The sequence below is a fragment of the Manis javanica genome, chromosome 8, assembly GCF_040802235.1.
Source record: "Manis javanica isolate MJ-LG chromosome 8, MJ_LKY, whole genome shotgun sequence".
Lineage (NCBI taxonomy): Eukaryota > Metazoa > Chordata > Mammalia > Pholidota > Manidae > Manis > Manis javanica.
The window spans coordinates 116,790,221-116,813,689 of record NC_133163.1 but is presented as its reverse complement, the minus strand read 5'-3'; the positions used below and the strand labels follow the sequence as shown (position 1 = coordinate 116,813,689).

The following is a 23,469-nucleotide window of genomic DNA, read 5'->3' as shown; positions in this document are numbered from 1 at the left end:
CTAGTGGTTACCAAGAGGGAGGGGTTGGGGCTGGTGCTGTGTGGGGAAGAGAGATAAAAGGGCACAATAATTCACAATCACAGTATAAGTTGATCACAGGGACCACTGAACTACTGTGATGGATATTTGAAACCAACATAAGATTATAGATTAACGATACTTAAAAAAAAAAAGAAAAAACAAATGCCTAGTATTTCATACCTCAAAAGAATAAATGCAACATGAAATCCTGGAAACTGACTGTCCAGTTTGGGAACTAGAACATACCATACCTATTGCTGCATCCACCTGTATGTATGCCTTTTTCCTATCTTATCCTTCCTCCTCACCAAAAGTAATCCTAGCTTGAATTTTATGTTGATCAATTTTTTTATTTTTAAAAATATGTGGTTGTATCATGTGCATATGTATCCCTGAACAAAATATTGTTTAGTTTACTTGTTTGAAGTATGTAAAAGTGCTAGCATGACTTTATGTCATTTTCTGGAACTTGCCTTTTTCAGACATATTTGACCAGATTATGTGTGTAGTTGTAGTTCATTCTTTGTGTGAATATATCACTTTTGTTTATCCATTCTGCTGTCAATGGACATTCGGTAGCCTTGTTTTTTGCTATTGCAAACAGTACTGCAATGAATATTCTTAGGCACGTGCAAGAATTTCTCTGTAATAGACCTAGTTAAATTTTTAAAATGTTGCCAAAGTATCTTTCAAAGTTGTACCAATTTACACTCTATCTGTGGTATATAAAAGGTCCTGTTTATCCTCATATTCACCATCATTTGGTGGCACTAAATTTCTTAATTTTTGTAGACAGAGTTGGTGTAAAACAGTATCTTGTAGTATTGATTTCTATTTACCTGCTTGTCAATGAGGTTGAGTATATTTTTACATGTTTTTTGGCAATTTATGGTTCTGTTTTTGTGAAGTGCCTATTCATGTCTTTTGCCCATTTTTCTACTGATTTGTCTTTTTCTTATTTCAAGATTAAGAGCTTTATCTGGATCCTAATTTTTTGTCAGTTATTTATGTCACAAATACTTTCTGCCAGTTTCTGTATTTAGCAAACTTGCTGGATTCTTGTGAATTCTAATAATTTGTAAGTTCTTTTAGAGTTTTCTGTGTATACAATTTTATTACCTGCAGAATTGTTTCCTTCTTTCCCCTTATATCTGTCTTTTTCTTGCCTTATTGAGCAGAAGGGTCATAGCAGATACCTTCATCGTGTTCTGCTCTTAAAGGAACAATGTTTTCAATGACTCGCCCATAAGAATAGTGACTACTGTAGGCTTTTAAAAAATTAACTTTCTAATATTAGGAAAATTCATTTTATTCCTGCTTTATTAAGCAATTTTATTATGAATGGACATTGACTTCTACTGAATGCCTTACACATCTATCATAATTGTATAACTTCTACTTTAACCGATTAATGATATTAATTAAAGTCATGATGTTTTATATTACATCAGCCTAATATCCTTGGGATAAATCCAGCATAGTCATGGTTAACTGCCTTTATCATACTCCAGTGGACTTGATTTGCTAAAATTTTGCTTGTAATATTTTCATCTGTGTTCATGACGGATTCTGGTCTGTTATTTTCTTTTTCATACAGTCCTCAAAGAATTTTATTTCAAGGCTGTACTAACCTTTTGTGAGTTGGGGAGTCTTGCTTCTTTTGATATTCTTGGTAAGAGTTTACATAAAATTAATTTGTTCTATTAAAATCTCCTAGGAATTGCCTAAAAACCAGCTAAACTTGAATTTTTTAAGCCACTAAGTCAGTTTATTTGATACTATTGTATTCTTGGGCTTTTCTGTTACAGCTTTGATAAGCTATATTTTTCTAGAAATGATTCCTTTTCTTATAAGTTTTCAAATTCATTGATGTAATGTTATTTGTGGTGTGCTCATCCTTTAAATCTCTTCTGTATTTGCAACTTCTGTTCTTTATTCCTATTATTGTTTATTTATGCATGCTACTACCATCTTTTTAATGACTCTTACCAAAACTTTGTCTATTTTGTCTGGCCTTGGCTTGTTGATTGTCTCTATTGTAGATTTGTTTTCTATTTCATTAATTTTTGCTCTTATCTTTCTCTTTCCGTATGCTTTTTTTTTAGTTTATTTCATTGGCTATTTTTCCTCTCAGAGTGAAAGCTAGTTCATTAATTTTCAGCCTTTTAAAAATTTTCTAACATAAGCATCTAAAGCTGTAAGTTTCCTTGTAATTACATTTTTGCTGGATCCACCAGTTTTGGAATGTAGAATTTTTATCACATATCATATGGTTTTTTCTATACAACTTTCAATTTCTATTATGATGTCTTACTTGACTCAAAAATTATTTAGAAATTGACTCATAAATTATTTAGAAGTGTACTTTCTAATTTCTAAAACTTGGAGAGGAGTTATTTATTTTTCTGTTATGGACTTTGAATTTAATTGAACATTAGGTCTATGATCATAGGTCATCAAATGTGGAATCAAATTCTTTGAAATTTTTGTAACTGGCTTTATGGCCTTTTATATGGTCAATTTTTGGAAGTGTATGCACACTTGAAAAGAATGTCCATTCTTTGATTGTTGGATGCAGAGTAATTTATAAATATGCACTAAATCGAGCTGGTTAATTATGTTATTCCATCTTTCTTGACCCATCAATAATTGAGAGCATTGTACTGAAATCTCCCAGTATGTTAGTGCATTAGTCAATTTCTCTCCATAGTTCTATACATTTTAATTGTATATATTTGGATGCTATCTTAATAGGTACCCACAACTTTATAACTATAATATCTTCCTAATGAATTAAACTTCTTAACATTGTAATGTTAAAAGGCTCTAATAATACTCTTTACCTTATTGCCTATTTTGTTTAATACATAATTATACCAGCTTTTTTTAAATTAGTAATTGCCTGGCATATTTTTTCATCATTTTACTTTCATCCTTTCTGTGTCCTTTTGAGATGCATGCAGACTTTTTTTTTGATCTAGGACTGATGTCTTTAAATTTCTGTCAGCTTACTTTTCACTTCCTATTTGTTCTCCTTTTCTAAACTTCTTTTTTCCTCCTTTATTTTTCTAAATTGAATTTTTGTGTTCTTATTCTCTTCTCTTCCACTGGAGTGGAAGTTCTATTTTCTATTCTTAGTGATAACCCTCAAATTTTTACCATGCACAGTTAACAAAGACAAAAGTGAATCAGTGCCTGAACCTTCTCAGGAGGAAAACAAAGAACTTAAAACACAAACTCCACCCACCACCTCACCCACCTGTACATTATTGTTGTGCAGTATTTGTTCCTGTCCTTTTTCAACTCCACAAATTGTATGCCATCATCATCTTTTATTAGTGGTTTTTGCAAGTGACGTTTGTTTTTGAATTATCTGCATGTTTACTGATATTTTTTGCTCACCATTTCTTCCTGCATTTTAGACCCCTCCCTCTGGGATCATTTTCCTTCTTCCTGAATTACATCTTCTAAAAGTTGTTTTACTGAAAGTGTGTAAGTGGTTAAAACTCTGTTTTTTTTTCTAATTTCACCTTTATGTTTCTGTTTACACTCATTCTTGAAAGACAGTTTTACTGGGTATGCAATTCTGGATTAACTTTCTCTTCATACTTTGAAGATATTGTTGTCTTGTGGATTCATTGTTGCTTTCACTAATTGTTTCTTTGTAAGCAGTTTTTCTTTCCTCTATAGCTGCTTTTAAAATCTCTGCCTTTCATGCTCTGTGGTTTCTCTAAGATATGCCCAAAGTGTGGGTTTCTTTCTTTTTTAACCTGCTTGATGTATAATGTATTTCTTATATCCATGGGTTTATGTCTTTTCAGTTCTGGAAATTCGTAGCTATTATTGGCTTTTCAAGTTTGGCTTCTCCTTAATTCTTTCTATTCTCTCCTGGGATTCTGACTGGATATTTTTTAGACTTTCTCAATCCATCATCCCTTCTCTTAACCCTTCAACCATATTTCTCATTTCCTTGATTCCCTGACCTGTATTGTGGGTAATTTCCTCAGATCTGTCTTCCAGTTCACTAATCACTACTTAGCTGTGTTAAATATGTTGTTTAGCTTGTCTATTGAGTTTTTTATATCAACAATTAAATTTTCCAGAAAACTGTGGTCATTTGCAACAGTCTCTTTGCCTTGCTTATTTTTTTTTAATAACAGCTTTATAGGGATGTAATTCACAAATAACAGTCACCCTTTGAAAGTGTACAGTTCATTGTGGGTTTTTTTGGTACATTCACAGAAGTTGTAAAACCATTACCACGATCTAATTCTAGAATATTTCTATCACCTCAAAAAGAAACCCTGCACTCATTAGCAGTCACTGCCAATTTCTTTCTATCACCATCCCCCAGAAATCACTAATCCATTTTCTGTCTCTATGGATCTGCCAATTCTTGACTTTTCATGTGAATGGAATCATACAATAGATGACCTTTCATCACTGGCCTCTTTCATTTAGCATAACATTTCCTAGGTTCATCCATGTTGTAGAAAGTATCAATAATTTGTTCCTTCTTATGGCTGAATAAGTTCATTGAATGGATATACCACTTTTGTTTGTCTAAATATTTTAAATTTTTTGTCTTACACTCATGATGGCTTGTTTTCTTCTATGTTTGATGATACATTTCTGAGAAAAGGATTTTTGTTTTGTTCACTGCTGCAGCCCCATCATCTAAAACAGTGACTGACATGCTCAACAAATCTCTGTTGAATGATCAAATGAGTCCTGAGGACCTAAGCAGGAGAGGAAACCCCAAAGAGGATGAGCATTTGCTTGTGCTGGGTGGAAGCTGTCTACACACCTAGGGCTATGTTAGCCTCTAACAGTCAGGGTTTTGTTGGCAAAATAGAAGCCATACAACTCTATATATTTCAAGTATATCCACCTGTGTTGATGTAAGGTAGATAATCAGCTGCCTCCTGGGTGCAATTCATCTGTACCCCAAAAGGTTGTTTCTTGCCTTTCCAGAGACTAAGGACAGGCAACCCAGAGACAGAAACCACACAGTGATTTATTAAACAGGGTATGTTTCATATAAGGAATTATTAAGCTATGATAAATGAGTAACTATAAGGTATACCCAAGGATGGCAGACTTTGAAGGGGAGTGCTCTCAAAAACTGGGGTTCAGACCTCATTAGAGAAAATGTGGTTGCAGCCCACTGGGTGGCAGAGAAGTCTGCAGGGTGACTTGGAGCAGATCGTGTCCTCAGCCTCTGGAACCTCAGCCTCTGCACACAGGAGGCATGCACATGTGCATAGAGGCAGTCTGGGCACCGGTGCAGGTGGGAGGCCTGGAATACCCACCCTCCATATTAGAGGACCACAGGAAGGCAATCACCAGGCCTGGGAGGGCCTGCAAGGGCACTGAGAGGCTGTGGTCTGGGTGTGTGGCTGGGACAGTGCACAACCTGAAGTCCTCGCATCCATACCAATTTCTGAAGGTAAAGCACCAGACCCAGGAGGTGGTAAAGGGGTCTCCTTCCTCCCCAGTGACCTCTACTGAAAAAGCTCATAGCATTCATTGGAAGGAGATATGTTTAAAATAATGTTGCCCATTATTACAGAACAGGTATTGAAAAGTGAATTTGGAGCTAAGAGGCAATAAGTTGATAATTGGCATGCCCAGTACCTAAGATACAGGGATATAGAGGTATATACAGCATTGGATAGGGGAGGGGAGTGAAGGTAAGGGAGACTTCAACTGTGACTTCAGTCCCTGGCAACCCATATGGGTGGTCCCCAAGGTTTGCAGTGAGACCACTCTGATCTTAAGCACCTCTGGGAAGCTCCCACCTACCCTCTCAGGCTGCAGCACCATTTCAGGTGATTCTCAAGAGGCACGCCCAGAAGCTGCTGTGGACTCATGTCTGTCCAGGAGTCTGCCTGAAACACTTCTGGAGAATTGTACCCTCTCCCTTTTGCCTGCCTTCAGAATTTCTCACAAGGGCCTCCCATTTGCAGCCTCTACTGGAACCCCACAGGCCAGAGGATTCTGAGAAACAGAGTTTCTGCTCCTCCTCCAGGATGCAGAGGAGACTCAGCAAGGGGTGCATTGACAATAACAATCTGTTAGAGTCCTCCGCTAAGGTGGAGTCTTGCATCAAATCTCCCACATTGCCTCTGGCCCAAGGGCAGGCTTCCCAGAAGCAGCTGAAATGGGCATTTGCCCTCAGGGCCACCCAACCTTTCCTTTGTTTTCCATCAAGGCTGCTGTTCTAGTCTCAGGTCCTTGAGTTTTGTTTGTTTTTAGTGGTGAGGGACCTTGGAGATTGTCCTTACTTCCTGCACACCCAACAATACATGACAAGTATTTTTTTTCCAGGATCCAGTTATTTTTTGGGGGGAGCCCCTCAGAGTATCTAGTCCATCACACTGCCAACAGCAGAAGATCCAGGCTACTTTATTTTTATTTTTTTTACTAAGGTATCATTGATATACAATCTTATGAAGGTTTCACATGAGTAACATTGTGGTTTCTACATTCTCCCATATTATCAAGTTCCCCCACACACCCTATTGCAATCAGTGTCCATCAGTGTAGTAAGATGCTATAGAGTCATTACTTGTCTTCTCCATGCTACACTGCCTTCCCCCCTGTGACCTACCTATATTATGTGTGCTCATTATAATGCCACTTAATCCCCTTCTCCCTCCCTCCCCATCTACCCTTCCCACCCCTCCCCTTTGGTATCTGCTAGTCCCTTCTTGGAGTCTGTGATTCTGCTGCTGTTTTGTTCCTTCTGTTTTGCTTTGTTTTTATACTCCACAAATGAGTGAAATCATTTGGTACTTGTCTTTCTCTGCCTGGTTTATTTCACTGATCATAATAGCCTCTAGCTTCATCCATGTTGTTACAAACGGTAGGATTTGTTTTCTTCTTATGGATGAATAATTCCATTGTGTATAATTACCACATCTTCTTTATCCATTCATCTACTGATGGACACTTAGGTTGCTTCCATTTGTTGGCTATTGTACATAGTGCTGTGATAAACATAGGGGCACATATGTCTTTTTGAATCAGGGATCTTGTTTTCTTCTGGTAAATTCCTAGGAGTGAAATTACTGGATCAAATGATATTTCTATTTTAGTTTTTTGAGGAACCTCCATATTGCTTTCCACAATTGTTAAACTAATTTACATTTCCACCAGCAGTGTAGGAGGGTTCCCCTTTCTCCACATCCTCACCAGCATTTGTTGTTCCTTGTCTTTTGGATGTTGGCCATCCTAACTAGTGTGAGGTGTGGTTTTAATTTTCATTTCCCTGATAATTAGCAATGTGGAGCATCTTTTCATGTGCCTGTTGGCCATCTGAATTTCTTCTTTGGAGAAGTGTCTGTTCAGATCCTCCACCCATTTTTTAATTGGGTTATTTGCTTTTTGGGTGTTGAGATGTGGGAGCTCTTTATATATTTTAGATGTTAACCCTTTATCGGATATATCATTTACGAATATATTCTCCCATACTGTAGGATGCCATTTTGTTCTGCTGATGGTGTCCTTTTAGTTAGATGTAGTCTCATTTATTCATTTTTGCTTTTGTTTTCCTTGCCCAAGGAGGTGTGTTCAGGAAAAAGTTGCTTATTTTATATTCAAGAGATTTTTGCCTATGTTTTCTCCTAAGAATTTTATGGTTTCATGACTTACTTCAGGTCTTTGATCCATTTTGAGGTTACTTTTGTGTATGGAGTTAGACAATAATCCAGTTTCATTCTCTTACATGTAGCTGTCCAGTTTTACCAACACCAGTTGTTGAAGAGGCTGTCATTTTCCCATTGTACATCCATGGCTCCTTTATCGTATAATAATTGGCCATATATGTGTGGGTTTATAGCTGGGCTCTCTATGCTGTTCCATTGATCTGTGGGTCTGTTCTTGTGCTAGTACCAAATTGTTTTGATTACTATGGCTTTGTAGTAGCCACGTTACTTCTTAAAAGGATAATTCCAACTCTGAACATTCCTCTAAAGTCAATGGAATAATTTTGATGCCACTGCTGGCAATAGAAAAAAACAAAGAAATAAGTGATCCAAACTTGTGTTTGTATCATAGAGACCACAGATCTGATGAAACCTATAATTCCAGAAAGGATGTAGAACCTCAGAACATGTTGCATACAATTGCAGTTGGTTCAAAGACTCCTGAGGCCCATTTGTGGACTCTGCCCATGGAGAGTAAGAACCTGATCAAAAATAAATAAGATCACATACAAAAATCTCAGTCCAACTTTAATAAGGAGGCCGAAGCCATTACAATTTTTCTACCAATGCTTTTCTGAACACAAATAAATGCATTTCTAGTTAAGTGTTCACTGTTCACCATTTTTAGCATATTCACTTTAAATTATATTAAAATTTTACATGTTGAATTAAAAAATTACAATGTAATTAATGTGTACAATGACTTCATGCCTATTTTATAGACTAAGCATCGTTTTATTAAGTTGTTATAGATGCTTCAATTTGTAATTACTTTGCTTATGTGATATTTTCATCATTTCATACCTTAAGCAAGAGCAAACTCCCAACTCAAACAATGTTCTTAAGAGAAAAACACAGTTTTATGCAGTGGTCAGTTTTTTTTTTTTTCAAAAATGCCCCTGGGTGAAAACGTGAATTGTCTAGTTTCATGCATTTTAGCCTTAGCCCCCCCACTACCTTAAGTGTCCCCCCATGAAAGAAATGGAACAGCAGAAGGACCTGGGAGTCCGTTCTGACTTGTGCTGGAGAGCTTTAAGCACGTTATTTCCATCTCCACGCTTCTGTTTAATCATCTGTCAAGGAGCAACGACAATATCCAGAGTAGTTTGGCAAGAACAGTTAAGGTTGCAAGAAGTATTGGTTCCGTGTGCATTATCCTGGTGTAGCTCAACAAATGCTTATTGACTGATTGGGTACAGTACCTGAGAACTGGCTCTGGTTAATTATCTAGCCAGGAAAAGGGACCCAGCTTCGTCTGCTGGATCCATTTAGAATTATGACTTGCCCTTTGTTTGATGGGGGATCCTGTAGCCAAACAAATGAATAGTTAATTTTAAGGCAGGCAACTAGGAGGCTTTGGATGGAAACTTAATTCCCAGACAATGCATACATTATGTATAGACTGCCTTGACCTGCCTCTGCACTTGGCCTTCAGAGCAGGGCCCAGCACAGGACGATCATGGAAAGGTACGGGAGGATGAGAGGTGGGGCAGGGGCGAATGACCCAGTTTAGAGCTTCACTCACAGTGCAGGGACGAGACTTCCAGGCCATAGGAGTCAAACACACAACTCGATTCATCATCAGGATGCCGCTGCTATGGTTACCTCTGCTGTAGACCAGAAGGTAATCTTTCTTGACCCCTTCTGCAAGGCAGAGCATCTCAGGTTTTTAAGATCAAAGATCACTTGAAATGGTTCGGCTACTTTGGAAAACAGTTTGCAGTTTCTAATGAAGTTAAATATGTACTTGCCATGTGACCCAGCAGGCCCATTTACCTAAGTGCTATTTACCTAAGAGAAATGAAACATTTGTCCACGCAAGGACTTGTACATGAATGTTCCTAGCAGCTTTATTATAATAGCCCCAAACTGGAAACAACTCAAATCTTCAACTGGTGCCTGAATTAATGAACTGGGGTACATCCAGGTAGTAGAATTCTACTTGGTAATAAAAAGAACTGAAATCTTGATATATACAACATGAATGAATCTCAAAAGCATCATGCGAAATGGAAGAATTCAGGCAGAAAAAGCCAGATGATGGATATTTATGACATTTAAGAAAAAACAGTGATGACATAAATATCAGTGGCTGTCAGGGGTTAGGGGTGGTAGAAGGGAGAGACTGCAAAGAAGCTTTTGGGGAAATTTTTTGAGGTGATAGAATTATTCTGTATCATGACTGTGGTGGTGGTTACATGGGAATATACATTTGTCAAAACTCTGACTTGTACTTAAAATAAAAAAATTTCATTGTGTGTAAATGATAGCTCAATAAAGCTGATTTTTAAAAACATTATGTGACTTGAAGCTATCATGTTTATCCTGCAGTAAGACCTGAGACCAGTGAAGTTTACTTGAGTTTGAGCTTAATTTTTCATGCAGGTCAGGGGGCCTCAAAAGAATTCCTAAGGACCTGCTCCTGAGCCCGTGGTGGAAAAGGCTGAGGTGGGTTTTTGAAACCAAAATTTATGTGTTCTCTGCTTCGGGAGTCCATAGGCTCAACGCATCTGGGGTCTCTTGGATGTGGACCAGAACACTGAACTTGGGGCTTCAGGGGACCCAGGGAGTTCTCCTTCAGATGCTCCCACATTCGTGCTGAACTTCAAGCCTTAGTGCTTCCCCTGGAGTAAGCATTGCCTTCCCAGAGCTCCCACCTGGAAAACAAGATCTCTTGCCACCAGGACAATGGTCATGAGCTATCCGGCTTCTAGCACCCATTTTACAGGCAAAGAAACCGACTCTAAGAGCTTGGGGGGCTTCAGGATCGCACAGCCCTGAATCACCCAGATAGGGTCAGATCCCACCCAAGGTTTCTCTCTTCAGAGTCCTCACTTTCAGCAGCAAGGCTGGCCACCCAAGGGAACGGCTCTCCCACTTTTAAAGGACCAAGCCTACAAAGACGCCTCCTGGCCAAGATTTTCTAAAGACTAACGGCTCTGGGTGTCTGTGATACCCCAACAAGGAATGTATTTCAAAGTCCAACACAGAGTTCAAGGTTAACAATTCTTAAACAATTTTGAAAGGTAGATATTACTCATTGTTCACTGTGGCCATAGAAAAACCTCCCTCAAGTCTGCACAGCCTGTCTGTTCAGGCAGATAGTGTGATGGTTTCTGAAGAATGAGGCCCCAGAGGCAGACTGCTCTGGTCACTTATGACTACGAGACAGGCTGTGTGGTCTTGGGTGGGTGACTTGGCCTCTCTGTGCCTGAGTTTTCTCATTTGTAAGCGAGGCAAAAGCTATTCCTACCTTTTAGTGCTAATGTGAGGGTTAAATGAGATCATATGCACAAAGCCTTGAGACCACGCATAGCACACAGTGCTTATACTATCAACGTAAGCTGTTGCTAGTGAAAGAAAAGAACCCTGAATGCTTTTTTGGCCTTGAACCCGTGGATTTCTGAAGCAGAGAACATCGTGTAAGCTCTAGTTTTAGAAGCCTACATCAGCCTTGGCCTCCACAGGGTCAGAAAGCAGGCCCTTAGGAATTGAGGCTCACTGACCTGCACAAAAAGTGCCTCTAAAGTCAAACTGAAGCATCACTAGTGTTCACTTAAGTGCTGTGGATGTGACATTAGGACAGGGGTAGGCCTTGGGACCCTCTCAGCTCTCCCAGCTCTCAGCAGCAGATGGCACGGGAAGGGACAGCCTGAGACCAGTTCAGCTCTGGGCCGCAGCGGGGAGGCAGCTTCTGGACAAGGCTTGAATTCACTCCCACATGTAGAAGAGAGTGGCCTCCTCCATCAAGGACTGGGGAAAGGGCGCAGAACCTCCTGTGTTGGGGTTTTTGTTCAGGCGTGCAAGCCCAGGGCAGCCAACTGTCCGCTTCTCCACTTGCCTTCTGGTCAGAGAGGGAGGAGGCATGGCTGTGTGCCTGAGCAGGGCCCCACGCTGGGCTGACCAGAACCCTCCCTGCAAACTTAAAATTGGGCCTGGAAGAGTCCAGGCTCATTTTGCTTCTCTCTTAGATGGAGGAGCGGTAACCCTGGGAGCTGCTGGCTGAGGCCATTCCCCGCCATGTGCCCCAGGATGCCTGCAAAGCCAGTCTTCAGGGAGAAGGAGAGGCCAGAAGCAGGTGGCAGGAGGTGACTTTCTGGGTCCTCTAAGTCCAGGCTCTGCTTCTTGTCTCTTCCCCAAGGCCCAGCAGCATCCTTGGGCTTAGACTCCTTAAGATGCCCCCTTACAATATAGAATCCCTTTTCTGTCATCAACCTGTCCCCAGCTGTTTCTAGCAGTCACAACCACAGGAATCTTATTGAAAGCAATTTGAGGCAACTACCTCCTTCTGTGTCTTTCCCCCAGTGTGACTTGTCACCTTCCCAGCTTCCTAGGGGGCAGCCTCAGTCTGAAAAGGCTGCCCTACAGGCCTCATCAGCAGACAGGGAAGGCCCGCCTCCATCTCCTTCTGTGGCTCCTCCCTCTGCCCCCAGGCCTGTCCCCACCTCTTCCCTGGGATCTGCGCAGCCTTCTAACCGTGCGTCATCCGTTTCCCACACACAGAGGTCCCTAAATCAGGTGCCCTGGCTGCCTTCCTCCCAGAATTCCTGCCCCTTCTGTCCCATGTCCCTTTTGTCTGTCCTCCCAGGTCCCAGCTTCTGAATTCGAGGCTCTGTGTGTCATGCCTGCAGGTGGTGGCTGCAGTCTCGCAGGGCCTTCAAAGCCTCCTGAGGGCAGGCCAGTGCAGGAAGATGTTTTGGGAAAGGAGAAGTCTTCACAAGTTCTGAAATGGACTTGAAAGAGAGAGAGTGCTGGACTGGGAGTGAGGAGACTGGCTGCTGGTCCTGGCTGTTTCCAGCTTGCTGTGTGACTTCAGGTTTCAGTGGCTTCGGCAGCAAAATGAGAGAATCCGATGAGATCAGAGGCTCTCCAGGGAACCTTGTCCAGGTGCCTGGGTCATCTGTCACCTTGGAGACCGCAGAGATGGCGCCCGGGCCCTGGGTCTCCTCACTCTGAGTGGCCCCACTGCTACCTCTTTCATTCGTTGAGCATCCTTGCAAGGTGCTCTCTACGCCCAGGTTCCCTAAGGAGCAGTGTGAGGCAGAAGCCTCTGCGCTGACACTTCCTGAGGGAGAGCAGTGCCGGGGGGGGCTGGAGGGAGGGAAGAGGGGAGTGAGGCCTCCGAGGAGGGGGGGCATGGAGAGCACTTTGCTGAGCTGCCACCCTGAGCACCCACTGATGCTGGATCTCACGGGACCTTCCTGAAAGACACTGCGTGAAGCTTCGGGCAGTTCATCTGCGAAGAGGAAGAGAAAAGAATTGACCTGCCAACCCCAGTCTCTTCTTGGTCAAAGGTTCACCCCATGGAGTGTCTGACACCCCTGCACTTTGGGGTGCAGTTAGCTTGTGCTGGAATGAAACAAGTGGAAGGACCTGGAAGAAGGGGTGCCTGAGGGGGTCTTGGGTGGCACATTGAAAAGCATCTAATGCAGCTATAATTGAAAATGGGCGAGAACATCTGCCAAAGCCCAAGTGGCAGCAGCGGGCTGGGTAACCCCAAAGGAGCTTCCCAGCTAAAGAATCCCCTGATGCTCTTCAGTGACTCACAGAGCTGAGGCCATCTGTCCTGCTGCTGTGCAGGGAGCATGTCCCCAGGGAGTTATAAGCAAGCTCCCTGGAAATGAGTACCCCTCAGTGCCCAAGAGTTGGCGCCAACTTTGCTCTACCCCCCACATCACACACCCCCTAACGTCCATGTAATTTGAAAGCTAATGAGAATGGTGTTTTTAAAGAGTCCTGATGGGACAGGAGGATACAGGGACTGATAACCCCCAAATCCCAGGCTTGGGGAGTTTTCATCATTCATTCAGGAAGGCCTGGCCCCCTGCCAGCCTGGGCCCCCCTCCACTCAGGGGGCAGCTGCCAGCTCCAGGCAGGAGGCAGATTTGTCAGTATTGAAGGGACTGGAGGATTGAAGGGGCCAGAGAGGCTCCCTCCACACAGCCTCATCCTCTAATGGATGGAAGCCCACCCCTCGCTGTCATTAATAATTACATCATGGGCATTCCATGCCCCTTCCTTCGGAGCCCAGCAAGCTCGCAAAGCCAGCAGAGAACGAGAGGTTAAGGACACCTCAATCCTTGTGTGGTGTGAACATAGATCAGTTTGCAGATGGAAGGCCAGACTCGCCAGAATTAAACCTAGGATCCAGTCTGAGTATTGTCATTGCCCCACCTGGGGTCTACACTTGAGCTCAGGACACGGGCAAGTTTATTCTTACAGCGGATTATTTTAATCAAACCTACCAAATTTCACTCTGAGACCATTAAATTTATTTGGGTATTAAAGTAATTAACTTTGTGATTCATGATCATAACATCAAGGAACCATCAGGAAAAAGATGTGCATGTTCATTTGTTTCCCACACTCTTGCTTCAAAGGAGGGCTGTAGCTGCGACGCTTCTTCAAAAGTCACCGTCATGACAAAGGCACACTTGCAGTCAAGCTAAAAACAGGTTACTTCCCTGAGTTTGATTGTAAATTTAGACCTTCCTACCTTTGGAGCCAACATTTCCACCTGTACTGGTTTCACAGAAGCGGTAGGTTTCTGTGGTTGGCTCGCATTTGTTGTTTTGGTGGGCTGCGCAGGTACTTCGGTGTTCTGACCTTTCTACAGAGAAAAGGTACTTTGGTGTTCTGAGCTTTCTACAGAGAAAAAGAAATGTGAACCAGGGGCAAGAGAGCCAGCGTCGCCCCCAGTACTACACACAACCAGCCCAGCGTGCACACGTACAGTCTTCAGCTTTGTTACCTTAGCTCCTTGTGTGGCTCTGGTTGTGACTTGATTTCCAATTTCTTCCAAAACTGGCCGTCTGATAGTCACATGACTCTTTGCTTTTGAATTCACTCCTGTGTAGATATTCTCCAAATCAGTGGGCACCTCAAAAAAAATATTAGTGAAGAATTGAGACAATTTTCAATACTTTGCTAAAACCAGATAACCAAAGTCAGAATTAACTTGGAAAAGGTGAATAAGCTGAGACCTATGTACAAGGGGAAAAACTACATTTTAGGAAGTCTAAAAATGCTATTTGTGATTGATAACACCACTCTAAATCAGGCAAATCATATATCCACCTCATCTATAAAATAAATAATCCCACTAAGAGCTTCACAGATTTGTGATTATTTCATATATAGCACCCATGTCACTTGTTAGAGACTTGTTAGAGACACTTGTTAGAGACACTTGTGTGTCTATTAAAAAACTTCCTTTACAGAGCTTAGTAGCAAGCACAATTAAGATACAATATTAGAAAGTTGTAATTGGTCTGTTTAAAAACCAGATGTTTGAAACCCAAACTGCCTTTGACTCTTAGGCCATGCTAGAGATGAGAAGTGCGCCTATAGAAATGGTCTTTAGATACATAGCCTTTTAAAATAAGGTTGCACAGCATGGACTCTCTCTTATATTAAGGGTACTTAGAAAGGAAATGACTTTCATGAGTAAAATAGTTTTACTCTCAAATTCAGAAAATGTTGGAATTACGTGAAATACAGTTAGCTGACCTTAGCTTGCTTTAGACAGAATGCACTTGAAAACAGAAATGCTGGAAAAACAAAAATTTTCACTTTATTATAGAATTGCTAAACATTTCACGAGGACAAACATCATGCCCCATCCCAGGGAACTGGGGGTTGTAATCCTAAAAAAGTCTCCCAGCAAGGTGTTGAACGAACCGACCAAAATAGACAGAGGAGCAAAGCAAAAGTCAAGCCTTCCCTGAATGGAAAGAATTCAGCTATGAAAGAACTTTATGGAATAGACTGGACAAAAATTATTTGTCAGTTTGACTTCGAGCCACACAAAGATAGGAATTAAATACTGAATGTATTCAATTTAGGTGTCTCAAAAGTCACACTGTTCAATTTTTCCAGGAGCCATTGCCAATTCTGAAAAGCGTTTGAAAATTTATTGTTTATGAGTTGAAGCCTGGTAATCTAAGTTTCAATCCATCTTAGATTTATTGGGGAAAATTGCCAGTTTCTAACAAGCGTCATAGCCAGGTGGATGGAACTCAGATGTGTCAGGCCCCTCTATGTTTTCAGCAAAGGAAAAGTAGATCCAGATACAATTCAAGCCCACAGAAAAAATACCCAAAAAAGCCAATTAACAGTTTGAGTTTTGCAAAGATGAAGTAAACGAATTTGGACTCTTCTCTTTCCATCTGCCGTATTGCTCCAAATTACGTGCAAAATCTCTATTACACTGGAGTTAAGAAGTTATTATTTTTTTAAGACAAATCTACATATCAATGAATTTAGCCTGGAAGACTTCGTGTGCAGAAATAATTGGGAAAAATTGTACAAAGTAAAATGTGAAACATGTGAAAAGCAGCCACGGCGGTTGTTGGTCAGTGAGCACACTTTACTGGCTGCGGGGTTTCTCCCAGGCCCCTCTCCTCCGCATCCCCACCACGGATCCCCTGGCCGCCAAGGAGTTGAGAGCAGAGGCAGGAAACGCCAGGAACCTGAATTTAGGCGGCTCTCTAACAGCGAGCCCTCGGGACCGCTCGCGGAGCGCTAGGCCCCGGGGCCCGGCAGGCCCACGTGGCACGTGGCAGCTCAGCGAGAAAGAGGGCGAGAGGCGGTCGGGGGGCCGCGTGGCCGAAGCCCCTGTCCCGTGCTGGGGGTCGGCGGCCCACTCACCGCCGGGCGTCGGAGCAGCGCCATGAGGAACGGGGCAGGCGAGAGCGCAAGCCCGGCCCAGGGCCGGACGCGGACTGGGGAGGGAGGGCACAGGCTTCCGCGGCGCCGTTAGGGCTGCGATCCCGGCTGCACCGCTGGGGATCTTCGCGTGGTCGCCTCGTTCCAGGATTCAAATACCGCGCCGCTCTCGCCCCAGTGGGCGGCCTTTCGTACGACGGGCTCCTCCCATTGGTCAGGCCGGAGGCGTTTCCGCAAGCTGATTGGCTGAAAAAAAGTCTCGGCCTCGAAGATAAATAAATTGAAGTGGCTCTTTGGGAAAGCAGACGTGGGGTGCCTCCTCTGAGTTTTGACGAGGCCTCAGCCACGATGCTTCTCTACGTTTGTACTGAGTGGGCGGAAGCTGGTTCTAGGGACACCCCGGGAAGGCCGGGAAGGTCGTTTCTGACCATCAATCCTCTTCCGGGAGTTTGGAGCTGGGAGTTTAGGTTGGCCTGGGTCTTGGACAGGCGCCCCTGGGTGGCTCAGGGCTGCGCTGCGTTTAGGCGATCGAGCCTCAAACGTTCTAAAGGAGTGAAATTGTGGCATTTACTCAAAGGTGAGAATCCCAGGAGAGGCAAAACAAAAACAAAAAAACAGTACTGGGATTTGTGTGAATCATGTAAACTCTGTGTTGTGCTGCGGGCACCTAGCAATTGTTAGGTATGTGTTGTGGTCGGTGCTTAATAAATATTCCTCGAATAAATGATTTTTACATGAGAAGGAAGGTGTGATCCAGCCTTGGGTGGAAGAATGAGAGGATCCAGCCACGATAAGAAAAGAGGAAGGGAAAAAGGGAGATGAATGGAAAAGGGAAAAGGGAAGGAAAGGCCCAGGGCCCACAGTAAATGTAATGGATTGACTCCTAATAACGATCCATCTAAGAATTTGAGCAAGCTTCTCTATCACTCCTATCCTACTCTTTAAGTTTACCTTTCCGTTACTGAGGTACTAATGACCCAAAATGAAGTTAATGGTCTAAGTGATCCGGATTGATTTTCTTTTCTTGTCCTTTCTCTTGTCTCTGACATTTCAAATTTGTTTCCTCTTCTGTAAAGCAGGAATAATTGCAGCTCTTATGTGGCATGGAAAGATGTTCGTGTACCTATCGTCCTTGAACTAAACATTAGGTAGCCAGTGAAAAAGTCTTGGGAAGGAAAAACAGCTGTTTAGTGCAATGCAGTTGTGAGTAAAATTGTATTTCTTCTTTATTATTATAATATTGTGGTCTTATCAAAATCTACAACTATAAAAGTAACAATCTGCACTGACCTACAGGGCTTTGTAAACAGAAGTGTTGTGAATGGCTCAACATTGTCAAAATCAAATAATAATTTAATCCTTATTAGACAAATTGTATCTTCATTAAAAATAGAAGTAATGTTTCTTTTGTATCTCAGTGCAACTAACCTAGAACCTTACAAATAGACTTTTGGATTCAACCTTGTTTAATGCTTTGTAGTCCTCACATTTTTATTTCCTGTTCACTCCAGTCTCAGGTAACATCAGTCACTCTTCCCATATACTAATTTACATGTACATTCTCATTGAATGTGGGTAACAATCCTTATAAAGGATTAGTATCCCAATTTTTCTGATGTGTAACTGACATATACCATTGTTCTCATTTCAGGTGTCCAACATAATGATTTGATATTTGTATGTACTATGAAATGATCACCACAGTAAGTCTAGTTAACATCCATCACATGTTATCCTAATTTAACAGATGAAGCAACTAAGGCTCAGAGCAGTAAAATGTCTTGGCTACCAAACATAGCACCTAGGAGTTTCAGGCCTAGAGACCAGTGCTAAGTTCTGATTCCAAAGCCTATGTCCTTTCCACTATTTTTGCCATTGTCCATTCTATTTACATTTGGCAGAAAGAGTGGGAGAAGTTTGAAACAGTCAGCGAAGGAAACCAAAGAGTAAATTAGCCAAGGATAAATTTCTTGAAGGCCAATGGCCCTTTACAGTACGGTAAAATTCTACATGATCAATTCACTTTCTTTTTGTTCTTGGTCAAGTACTGCTTCAAAATGATGTGCATATGAATTTCAGCAGACATGGGGTGAAGGGAAAATATTGCAGGGAGAGGGAGCTTCCAAAGAAAAGTACGGAGCCCCAGTAGTGGACTGGCACAACTGGAGACAAGGTGAATGACTTGGTTCTGGGGGAGCCGCTGGACTTCAAGGCAGCTGTTGCCGAGGGTCTTCCTACCCCATGAAAGGGAGTCAGAGGCAGAGAGATTCTGAGATTCTAACACAACTGTTAAGGTCCTGGAGTGCCAAATGTGATTCAATTTAACACCAAAATCCTCCGGTGTGGGGTGGAGTCTTGTGGTCTTGGCTGTCAGGACTATACTTCTGAATCACCAAAGATTTGCTCGCTGTTTCTCAGACCCTCCTGGCTTCTGATTTCTTATTCTGACACCCATTTCCTTCTCCTGGTCTTGGGATTCATTTTTTTTTTCCAGGGCCTTTCTCCATTAGAAGTACTTCAGTCAGATACCCACTGTTGATGGATAGCTCAAGAACTTTAGGAAGCAAAACTTTCCCTGAGTCCGGTCAGGGCAGGTCAGCCTACTCCAAGAGGTCCCATTGGCAGGCCACTAGGAGCACATGTCAGGCTCAGCCTGAGGTGCTGCTTAATTTAAACAAATCCACAAGTGTAAGCTCCATGAGAAGGGGTGCTGGTTTGGGGTCCCATTCTATCTCTAGCGTCTCAAGAGCAAATGAGGTGATTATTTCTTGCTGAATGTTCACCAGGATTCATTTGGGGCAGGTGCTTGTGTGTCAGAGGACAAGTCCAGACGCTTAGCTCATGGTCATGGCTGCTGGATCTTTGAAGAACGCTTTTCCACTTGTATCCTTGGTAACTTTCAGTAGCCGTCCTTCCCGATCACAATGAGGTCATCAAGACCCAGCTTAATTTATATATCATTAATTTGTGAATTGGCAAACTGTGATTTTCACCGCCTGAGTTTTATCAGAACACTTCCTATAGTTTTACCAGCTATCTTCCTAATGTACTACCATCTTCTCTCCCTCACTCCTATCCCATTTCTATTCTCCACCACCACCCATTTCTGCTTCCTTCTGATTTCTTCTTTTCTCTCTTAACTAGCTAGAAGACAAAATGTATTTGCTATATTAAAATTAAAACATCAGTGTGTGCAAGGCACTGCAGGGAAACCAGAGGAGAATGAAGTATGACCCATGCCCTCAAGTTCAAAACAAGGAAAGGGAGACACATAGGAACAAAATTATTATAAGAGGCAGAACCCATAAAACAGCAAGAAGGACAAAATTAACTCGAAACCAGGGCAGATCAAAGAAGGCTTTTTAAAAGGAGATATTTGAGCTGAACTTTGAAGGAAGGGTTAGATTTTAGCAGGCAGCCATGGTAAGGATGTTCAAGAATTGGAAACAATGAGAATAAATCTTTGGAAAAACAAATTAGTCTGAGGCATTAGATCATAGGAATGTTAAACATAAAGCTGCAAATGATCCAGAAAATGAGGAATCTGAATTTCTTAAGACAGATAACGACTTGGTCAGAACATTGCATTAGAAAGTTCTGGGGGCAACATGAGGGACGGATTACAGTGGATTGGAAAGCTAAAGTTTTCCCAAGTGAGATGTAACAAAAATTTGACTCAGATGAGTATAGAGAATGAAAAAGAGGGGAACTGGTATGAGACCTATTTTGGGAGAAATGACAGAACATTGGCAAATGACTGAATGTAGATGATGAGGTTAAACAGTAAGGTAAGTTAAAATTTTTGAGTGATTAAGTTAAAATTATATCTCAGGGAGTAAAGGAAGATGGCGGTGTGAGTAGGGCAGCAGAAATCTCCTCCCAAAACCATACATATTTTTGAAAATACAACAAAAACAACTATTCCTAAAGGAGAGACCAGAAGATACAGTATAACAGTCAGGCTACATCTACACCTGCGAGAACCCAGCACCTGGCAAAGGGGGTAAGATACAAGCCACGGCCAGGCGGGACCTGAGCGCCCCTCCCCCCAGCTTCCGGCTGGAGGAGAGGAGTCAGAGCGGGGAGGGAGAGGGAGTCCAGGACTGCTAAATACCCAGCCCTAGCTATCCACACCGGGAATGCAGACACACAGTGCATGGTGTGCTGGATACTAGGGAAAAGGAACAGTAAAAACCATGAGTGGGTTTCCACAGCCAGCACCCCTGGGACAAAAGGAAAGTGAGTGCTTTTTGAAAGTCTTAAAGGGACAGGAGCCTCACAGCTGGATGGAAGCATCCCAGCACACTCAGCCCAGTGGCTGGGAATCCCAGGGAACTCCGGGCGGCAGCACAGCTCTGAGGCTCCTCACAGTGATAAACAGCCTCCTGCCCATTCCCCCTCTGGCTCTGCCACACCATAGCAGAGCAGCAGCCTGAGACTGGCCACGTCCACAGCAGCCACACAGAGCCTCCTCCGTAGCTGCCCAGGCCAGACTCACATGCCCCATCAGCACACAGCTGCCCAGCACAAGCCACTAGGGGTCGCCGTTCTCGCAGGAAGGGAAGGCGACCAACAAGCAGGAAGGGACTTTGTTCTCCCAGCTGACACATGCGCCAACTGCCCACGACTACCTCTATCGCCATGAAAAGGCAGAAGAACTTGATACAGACAAGAATAACCCAGATATCGCCTGAGAGGGAACCTGAGAAGATAGATTTAACCAATCTTCCTGAAAAAGAATTCAAAATAAAGGTCATAACCATGCTGATGGAGCTACAGAGAAAAATGCAAGAGCTAACGGATAAAGTTGGGAGGGAGAATACAGAAATAAAACAATCTTTGGAGGGACTTAAAAGCAGAATGGATGAGGTGCAAGAGGCCATTAATGGAATAGAAATCAGAGAATAGGAACACAGAGAAGCTGACGCAGAAAGAGATAAAAGGATCTCCAAGAATGAAAGAATATTAAGAGAACTGTGTGACCAATCCAAATGGAACAATATCTGCATTATAGGGGTACCAGAAGTAGAAGAGAGAGAAAAAGGGATAGAAAGTGTATTTGAAGAAATAATTGCTGAAAAGTTCCCCAAACTGGGGGAGGAAATAGCCGCTCAGACCACAGAAGCCCACAGAACTCCCAACAGAAGGGACCCAAGGAGGACAACACCAAGACACATAATAATTAAAATGGCAAAGATCAAGGACAAGGACAGACTATTAAAGGCAGCCAGAGAGAGAAAAAAGGTCACTTACAAAGGAAAACCCATCAGGCTATCATCAGACTTCTCAACAGAAACCTTACAGACCAGAAGAGAATGGCATTATATATTTAATGGAATGAAAAAGAAGGGCCTTGAACCAAGAATACTGTATCCAGCACGATTATCATTTAAATATGAAGGAGGGATTAAACAATTTCCAGACAAGCAAAAGTTGAGGGAATTTGCCTCCCACAAACCACCTCTACAGGGTATTTTAGAGGGACTGCTCTAGATGGGACCACTCATAAGGCTAAGCAGATGTCACCAGAGAAAATAAAGTCACAGCAAAGAAAGCAGACCAACCAAATACTAACTAAAGGCAAAAAGTATAATCAACTACCCACAAAAGCAGTTAAAGGAAACACAAAAGAGCACAGAATAAAAGACCCAACATATAAAGAATGGAGGAGGAGGAATAAGAAGGGAGAGAAATAAAGAATCACCAGACAGTGTTTATAATAGCTCAGTAAGTGAGTTAAGTTAGACAGTAAGATACTAAAGAAGCTAACCTTGAACCTTCGGTAACCACGAATCTAAAGCCTGCAATGACAATAAGTAGATATCTTTCAATAATCACCCTAAATGTAAATGGACTGAATGCACCAATCAAAAGACACAGAGTAATAGAATGGATAAAAAAGCAAGACCCATCTATAAGCTGCTTACAAGAGACACACTTCAAACCCAAAGACATGCACAGACTAAAAATCAAGGGATGGAAAAAGATATTCCATGCAAACAACAGGGAGAAAAAAGCAGGTGTTGCAGTACTAGTATCAGACAAAACAGACTTCAAAACAAAGAAAGTAACAAGAGATAAAGAAGGACATTACATAATGATAAAGGGCTCAGTCCAACAAGAGGATATAACCATTATAAATACATATGCACCCAACACAGGAGCACCAGCATATGTGAAACAACTACTAACAGAACTAAAGGAGGAAATAGAATGCAGTGCATTTATTTTAGGAGACTTCAACACACATTTCACTCCAAAGGAAAGATCCACCAGACAGAAAATAAGTAAGGACACAGAGGCACTGAACAACACACTAGAATAGATGAACATAGATGCAAAAATACTCAACAAAATATTAGCAAACCAAATTCAAAAATACATCAAGAGGATCATACACCATGATCAAGTGGGATTCATCCCAGGGATGCAAGGATGGTACCGCATTCGAAAATCCATCAACATCAGAGTAGCTAATTTTAACTATAATATAATAAAATTCAAGAGTTTCAAAATTTTAGTGCACATCAGAATCACTTGGTGGGGGGACACTTGTCCAAAATTCAGATCCTCTACCCCAGAAATTCAACTTTGGAGCCTAGGTTTAAGTTTAGGAATCTGTGTTTTTAATGAGCATAATGAGTTTTTTCTATTCTCAAAAGTCTGCATACTAGACTTAGAAAAAGAGTTAATATTCTTAAAAATTCTGTAATCAAATATTGAATTGGTTAAAATTGTGAAAGGTCGAAGAAGTTCAGAAATACTTGACAAAGGTCGGACAGCAAAGCGAGTGAAATGTCACTCATAAGTGCACCGAGACATTTCCAGCAGATACCTCAATTTTTCTGAACTCTCCTAGGCACTGTTCATCTCCTTAAATTGAACTGCTTGATATTTAATAGTTCAACGTCTAATCATTGTTCAGTGGCAACCAGAAAAGGTTTTAAAACAATTTTATTATAAAGGAAGATAAAAATCAATGTTTCAGTGGGTCTTCATGGAATAATACGCCCTTACTTTGAAATAGCATTTGACTCGCCAATCCTCAAATAAGAAGGAGATATCTTAAAAT

The 23,469-nt window shown here is 42.0% G+C and overlaps 1 long non-coding RNA gene across 1 annotated transcript; it reads right to left on the bottom strand.

Annotated features, from left to right (window-relative positions):
- Positions 1-10,451: 10,451 nt before the first annotated feature.
- On the bottom strand, positions 10,452-16,531 carry LOC108401197 (uncharacterized). The gene is made up of 4 exons (XR_012120754.1): positions 16,380-16,531; positions 14,482-14,610; positions 14,227-14,375; positions 10,452-12,966 (listed from the first exon to the last, which is right to left on the bottom strand). It is a non-coding gene; the product is annotated as an uncharacterized lncRNA (long non-coding RNA).
- Between the last annotated feature and the right edge of the window lie 6,938 nt (positions 16,532-23,469).